The sequence below is a fragment of the Tenrec ecaudatus genome, chromosome 5 (assembly GCF_050624435.1).
Source record: "Tenrec ecaudatus isolate mTenEca1 chromosome 5, mTenEca1.hap1, whole genome shotgun sequence".
NCBI classification, from domain to species: domain Eukaryota; kingdom Metazoa; phylum Chordata; class Mammalia; order Afrosoricida; family Tenrecidae; genus Tenrec; species Tenrec ecaudatus.
This window is the reverse complement of record NC_134534.1, coordinates 72,283,374-72,290,210: the sequence shown is the minus strand read 5'-3', so window position 1 is coordinate 72,290,210 and position 6,837 is coordinate 72,283,374. Positions and strand designations below refer to the sequence as shown.

The following is a 6,837-nucleotide window of genomic DNA, read 5'->3' as shown; positions in this document are numbered from 1 at the left end:
TTGCAGTGGCTAGTGGTTTCGAACTGCAGACCTTGTTAACACTCCAAAGCATACGACGCCACCAGAGCTTATTTCTCATCCTTGGGACACTGAATCCGTGTACAGTCTTTGAGATCGCACGGACGCCCTGAAGAAGTGACGCCCTGAAGAAGTGAACCTCTGGTCTTTTAAAAGTGTTTCAGCGCGAACCAGGGCATAGTGCCTTTTCCTAACCTCCGTAAGTCTCCTCCCCGGCACCTTTCCTGCCAGGCTCCTCCTCTCCTCCCCTCCGGGGGCGGGGCCTGCCGCGGGGGCGGGCCCTAACAGCGGGGCGGGTCCTGACTCGGGGGCGGGCCCTAACAGCGGGGCGGGGCCTGATTAGGGGCGGGGCGTGCCTGTCGCGGGGGCGGGGGCGGAGCCCGCTGGGCAGCGCGGCGGGCGCCGCAGGGGGCGGGTCGCCGCTCGGCTCCGCTCGGCTCGGCTCGGCGCCCGGCAGAGCCTGGCGGAGCTTTGGCGGCGCTTCCCGCTCGCCCCGCGGGTGGGTCCGCGAAGGTAAGCGAGAGCCCCGCGGAGCTCCTCCGGAGAAGCCGGCGGGCAGGGGTCTCGACGCCGCGCACGGCTCAGGTGGGGCGGCCCTGGGCGCGCGGGAGGCCCTGGGCGCAGGTGCGGTGTGGCAGGGACGGGCCCCAGCGCTACTTCCGCGCCGAGCGCGCCAGGGAGGGTGCGGGGGGGGTCCTCGTTTGAACCCAGCCCCGCAGGGACCCCAGTCGGGGTCGGGCTCCAGCTTGGCAGCTCTGCTGGATCCGGCCCTCCCCCGACACAAAACGCTTGCCTCGCGCTAACCTCCCTCCCCAAATGTCGAGCAGCCTCAGGTACTGTGGTTTTTGTATTTTTAAAAAGTATATTTATAGTTCATGATTCGGAACTGGATGAGAAACTCAGTGAGCATGAAGCGCGCCTTTGAGTTTCGTGTAATTCGTTTTACAAGAAGGGTGCGACTACAAATGGGACTGTTATTTAAACAGGACACCAGGTGTAAAAAGTCACAGTATCATGGCGATTGAGCGCTCAGACTTTGAAGCGTGATCGCCAGAGCTTGGATCTGGGCTCACTAGCGGAGAACACTTAAAAGACAATTTGCGTAGCTTCTTTACGCCTTCGTTCCCTCCTATAAAAAACGAGGGTTCTGATGGTGGTGTTTTAAGGATCAGATGAGTGAGTGCTGGAACAGAGTGAAGTCACAATATTGGCTAATTCTCGCATTGTGCATTCACCCAACCCAAACCCACTGCCACCGTGTCGATTCCGACTCACAGGATCCCATCCATAAGGTTTCCGAGGCTGTAAATCCTCTCTCTCCAGACGGAGCCGCTGGTGAGTTGGAACCGCATAACTCACTGGGCCACCAAGGCCCCACCACTGGAAAGCCTGTGCTTTGCCTTGTACAGAGCTGTTGAGGTTTGGGGAACTGCTTGGGGAACGAACGAACGTCTTTGGAACATTTCCACAGACTAGGTTCCACCAGGGTGTTTACCTTCTGTGATCTTCCAACCTGCTCTCCAATGATTCAGAAACCCCCGAGTCTTGAAGGCTGTTTTGTTTTTTTACAGGAGGATGAAAACGGCAGGGCGTTTATGATGAGTGACAGCTCATTAAAGTTTTGGAAGGTTTGTTTCAAAGAATTCTTAGTACTCTGTGGAATTTACTGCTTGTGCTATTTGGAGTGGATGCTTATTTGTATTATTATTGTAAGACTGCCTAACCAGAGCACCCAGAGACTTAAACAAATTAAATATTATAGAACCCATAACTTGCTGCCTAGAAGCTCAGAATGGAAAGGGTTCTGACAGAGACCAGCCACCCGGTATAGTTCAGGATGAACCCACAAGCCCCAGCACAAGAACTGCCAGAGCTTTAGAGCACAGTGCCACGCTGCTGAGGAGCACAGTATACAGGGGATGACATGAGTTAGATGTTTGATGATGGTACTATTTTTATGTTTGACAATTTCGTGCTACTGTAAATGGCTTTTCTCTTAGCAACATCCTGCTTGGTAGTTTAATTACACGATTCATAATTATTCTGCAGCACTTTTGATTGAAATCACAAGTCTCAAAGTTGCTGCATCTATTATTGCTCTGAGAAAAGATGAGTGTCTCCTTAGATTTTGTACAAACATGTTCTCACATTGCTTTTGTTTTGTTGCTTAAAATGCAGCCCCTTTCTCCCAGGTGGGAGCGCAAATAGCCAATACAAACAAATGGACCTGCTAGGCAGTTTGTTATCTGCAAGGTGTGCTTGATTGGGCAGGATAGAGTCCGGAAGTGCAACTCTGTATGTTCACTTAGACGGGGTCACCAAAGGGGTATGATGCAATGTAGCTGCTCACTTCAAAGCATTTGAGGACGGCATTATTTGGAGACACTGGTATGTGTGTTGTTGACTCTTTCCTGACTCTTGGCATAGCTCACTCCCTCACCTCTGGGTGTTTATTCACATGTCACCTATTCTGTGAGATCCGCCTCCTTAAAATTGCACACAACTTTGAATTCTCTCTGTCTCTCTCTAACACACACACCTACCTAGACCAGGGAGCTTCAGAAAGTACATGAAAAAATCCATTATATTTTAACTCCATTTTTCCAGAAGCTCTTTTTGAAGCCTCCTATCATATGTTGTTAAACACCATCCAACTGGATGAGCAGAACAAAGCATTGCCCAGTTCTGCGCTATTTTCACAGTAATTGCTGTGTTTGAGCCCATTGTAGTTGCTGCTCCTTGCTGAGGATCCTCCTCTATGCTAATCCTTTGTCATGCTCGATATCCTCCTTTTCAAGGCACTGATCCCTTCTGATAACAGGTCCAAAGTGCACAAGATAAAGTTTGGCTATAGTTGGGTGCCTTGGAGTTGGTTCTGACTCATAGCAGCCCCGGTTCTGCGCCATCCTCACATTGGTTATGGTTGAGCCTGTTGCTGCAGCCACTGTGTCACTCCTTGTGGAGAGTCTTCCTTCAGGCTGCCCCTCTGCTTTACCAGGCAAGCACCATGTCCTCTTCCAGCAACCTGTCTCTCCTGATGATGTACATTCAACAAAGTACATTCGACAAAGTCTTACTGCTCTTGCTCCTCAAGAGTATTGTGGCTGTAATTCTCTTGGTAGTCCATGGCATATTCAGTTTTGGGCAACACTATAATTCAAAAACAAAAGAACCATAAATATATACATACATTTATGGAGACGTTCATGGGAAAGTCTATTTTCTTTTCCTTTCATTTCCATGAACTTGTCTCTCTCTGCATGCATATATGCTTGTGTGTGTGTGTGTGTGTCCACCAAGTCGACTCCAACTATGATGGTCCCATATGTTAGAGTCGAACTATCCCTCTGTAGGGTTCTTTTATGGAACTTGATCCTCAGCCTTTTCTTCCGTGATACAGCTTGGTAGGCTCAAACTGTTAATTTTTTGGTTACTAGCTGAGAGTACACCATTTGCACTAAGGACCTATAGCTATATGTGTGTACGTATGTATTTGTGTTTATTAATTGATGAGTGTGTCACTGGAGAGTAAGTTCCATGAGGGCCGGTGTGCTTGCTTGTTATGCTCCCTGTGACAGCCCGAGTGCCTCCCCCGTGGAACGTGTCCAATGGGGGACTCTGGTGCAGACATTTCCAGCATGGTCAGTTCTTCCCAAAGCCTGTTGCATATCATCCTGCTGTGCTTCTCCACCCCCCACCCCATCTAGTTATTTCCCTCCGTTTTTATTGATACCTAACACCTGATGGTTCGGTCCTGCACACTCGTCATGATCATCAGTCTTGTTAAAGCCACTGTTGTGACTTTTGCGTTAACGAGTCCATCTCTTGTTTTCACTGACCACGCCCCCGCCTCCGCTCTGCCTAACATGAAGTCATTTAATAGTCGTTGGTCTTTCCCAAGGATTTTTCCAAAGTAATAGGCAAGGGGAAGTTTTGCCATCCTGGCCTCTGAGGAGAATGCCAGTTTTATTTCTTCCAGCGACGCAATAAATATGCACATATATTTTGCAATCCTGTCACTTCTGTTGTTGCCAACCTTCCGTTTCTTCATCTCCCACCACTCTCAACACTGTACAGCCGTGCAGTTTCCCTTTTCAGAGGCTTGCCCTCCTCTGCAGAAGGAAGTCCTGGCTATGGAGCCAACAGTGAGGACCCTAGAAATATGACCTCAGATCGCCTTTTCCAGCCTGTCTCCAGTGGCAAGACGAGTCATTTCCAACATAAACCCTTGCAAAGACGAGTGAGGCAAGGCTTTGATGGCAGTGCCCCATCAGATCCCAAGGTGACTGGCTGTTGGTGTAGGGCAGCTTCTTTCTGTTTCTTTTTAAAAAGCAAACAAACCAGTATTGGGGAGAAGACCATGTGGACAGGGATGGGACAGACTGGCCTCGAGGCTAGTCCCCGTTTGTACTGAGAACGCTCCTCGCACCTCAAGGCTGTGTGTTCTGCCGCCCTTTCTGTTTAGAGTGCCAGTCCTTCAAAACCTCTCTCGCATGTCACCCACCGCAGAGCCATCCCAGATTAGCTCAGCCAGAAGTACAGTTATTCCTTCTCTGATTCTGGTGACTTGGCATACCTCTCTTGGAGACTGTATCAGTGTTTACTCTGCGCTGTAATTCTTGGGACATTTTTATCTTGTCCTTTTTGTCTTTTTTGTTACACATAGCACAAGCTCCCAAAGGACAAGAATCACGTACCCACAAATAACAGTTACTTTTTAAAGAAAAGTAAGGCCCACACCCACTTTACCTGCTTTTTAAATAAAAGTAAACCTTAAGTTTTCTGTTTTCTAGGCCTTTCAATCATTTAATATTGGGCCATAACAAAGGGGTAATTAAGGAAGAAGGCAGGCAGAAATTCAGTGGTAAATCAAAAGATACGAAAGAAGAGCCAAGCATCTAGGTTAATGGGAGGGGGTGGGATAGAGAGAATAGCATAGCATATCAAACACCCACAGCGATGGACCATTTAAAAAAGACAAATTGCTGAGAAAACAATTAGAACAAGATGCTAAGGCACTGCAAGGCCTGCAGCTCTTGAGTTTTTGTGTGGGGGTTGGGCTGATATTGTAAGCCTGCCTTTATCTCTCAAAAAAAAAAAAACCCCACTGCCATTGAGTTGTTGCCGACTCACAGCTTCCCGATAGGACAGGGCAGAGAGGCCCTTTGAGTTTCCGAGACTGTAACTGTTTGGGACAGCAGAAAGCTGTCTCTTTCTCCCTGTTTTTATCACACACACGCACACACAAATACTCTCTATGACTGTTTGCTGAGTGCGAAACGGACTGGCCAGTCTCTTCTCGTCTCTAGTCTGCAGAAAGTAGTTCATCTCCCTTTCTTTCAGTGATGTAAAAAAACATCCATCCCCCTTTTTTTGCTTTCCTGGCTATATGGTGAAGGTCCAGTATGTGCCTGAAGCTTTTAGATCATTGGGGAAAGGAGACGGAGATAAGATAGTTGCATTTTTTATTGTTGAAGAATTTGATTTTATTTTAAAACTTTTATCAGTAGTTAGGACCATATTTTGGTTCATTTTTCTTACAAACATTCTTTTACATATTCTAATCAAGTTAGTGTTTTCATCTTGTGACTTTCTTAGATTAAAATTTGATCCTTGAACTTGTGTAATGGATCCTATATTTCAAACTTAGCCTTTCTCCCGTTCTTCCCGCTTGAACCTAGGTTGAGGATTTCCCGTTCTAGTTCATATTATTATTTTGCTCTCGATTTTGAGTACTTACTGGTAAAGGTCTGAATTTGATCATTTCTGGAATGAAGATGCAATTCAGAGGGAAGAGATGGTAGGGAAAATGTGTGTTTGCATTTTGGGAAAGTTAAAGCCTTAGGGTAAAATTTTGCCTTTTATTTTAGTAACATAGCCCATGTAACATCAGCATTTGAAATGAATGTGTGACAATTTAAACAAGTACTTTAGCTTAAATGTTTAAATGGTTGTCACTTACGGGCTTTGGAATGTTTTTGGATAATGTCCTAGTAATGTAAGCTTCTCCTGTCAGAAAAAGATTCTTGTAAGCAAATATTTGCTTTGTAGTAGGGTTTCCTTTATCACACGTATCAGCCTCTGTGTTTACCCTGAGTTCTCCTTGTTTGTAAAAAGCCTTGGCTCAAGGTCTTATCAGATAAGATCATTCATACAAATAAAAAAAACCCTGAGATACAGACTAATGATATTTTCTGTACATGGTAAGTGCTGTGGAAGTATTTAAGTAACCACACACCCAAATGAGAACCACATCAGCAGCTTTTGAGTCAGTTTTGACCCATAGTGACCCCCGATGTGTGTCAGAGTAGAACTGCTCCGATGTTTTAAGTGGCTGATTTTTTTTTTCAGAAGTAGGTGGCCAGACCTTTCTTTCAGGATGCCCAAATGGACGTGAGCTTCAGTCTTTTGGTCAGCAGCTTAGCACACTGGCCATCTGTATGCACACCCCCACCAAGAGCCCATTTGTTAAATCTGTATTTCCAGGCAGGGTTTTATTCAGCTATAGCAGACTAGTATGTATCCAGTACAGAAGGAGAAATTGAGGTTTCTGGAGGCTGAGAAAAGAATGAATGAGGGGCTTCCCTTACACACTGAGGCAAATTGGAATTTGTGAATAGATGAAGCGAACCCGTGTTTATTTTGACCTCCTAAGTACATGGCAGTGTTGGGTTCTAGTGTACACTGGGTCGCTCTGAGTCAGAGCTGATTTCGGCACCTATCAACAGCAACCGCACGGCCGTGAGTAAGTCAGAGCTGCTGCACTCTGGGGGGAGAGGGCCCAAGTAAGCAAGAACAGTGGTGTCTTGGCGGGGCGTA

General features: G+C 46.8%; 1 protein-coding gene across 1 annotated transcript in view; it reads left to right on the top strand.

Moving 5' to 3' along the window:
• Window positions 1-416: 416 nt before the first annotated feature.
• Window positions 417-6,837, top strand: part of SGK3 (serum/glucocorticoid regulated kinase family member 3) — a 77,469-nt gene continuing 71,048 nt past the window's right edge. The window contains exons 1-2 of the mRNA XM_075549610.1: window positions 417-531; window positions 1,590-1,646. The gene's annotated coding sequence lies outside the window, so the exon portion shown is untranslated. The remainder of the gene's footprint in view (window positions 532-1,589; window positions 1,647-6,837) is intronic.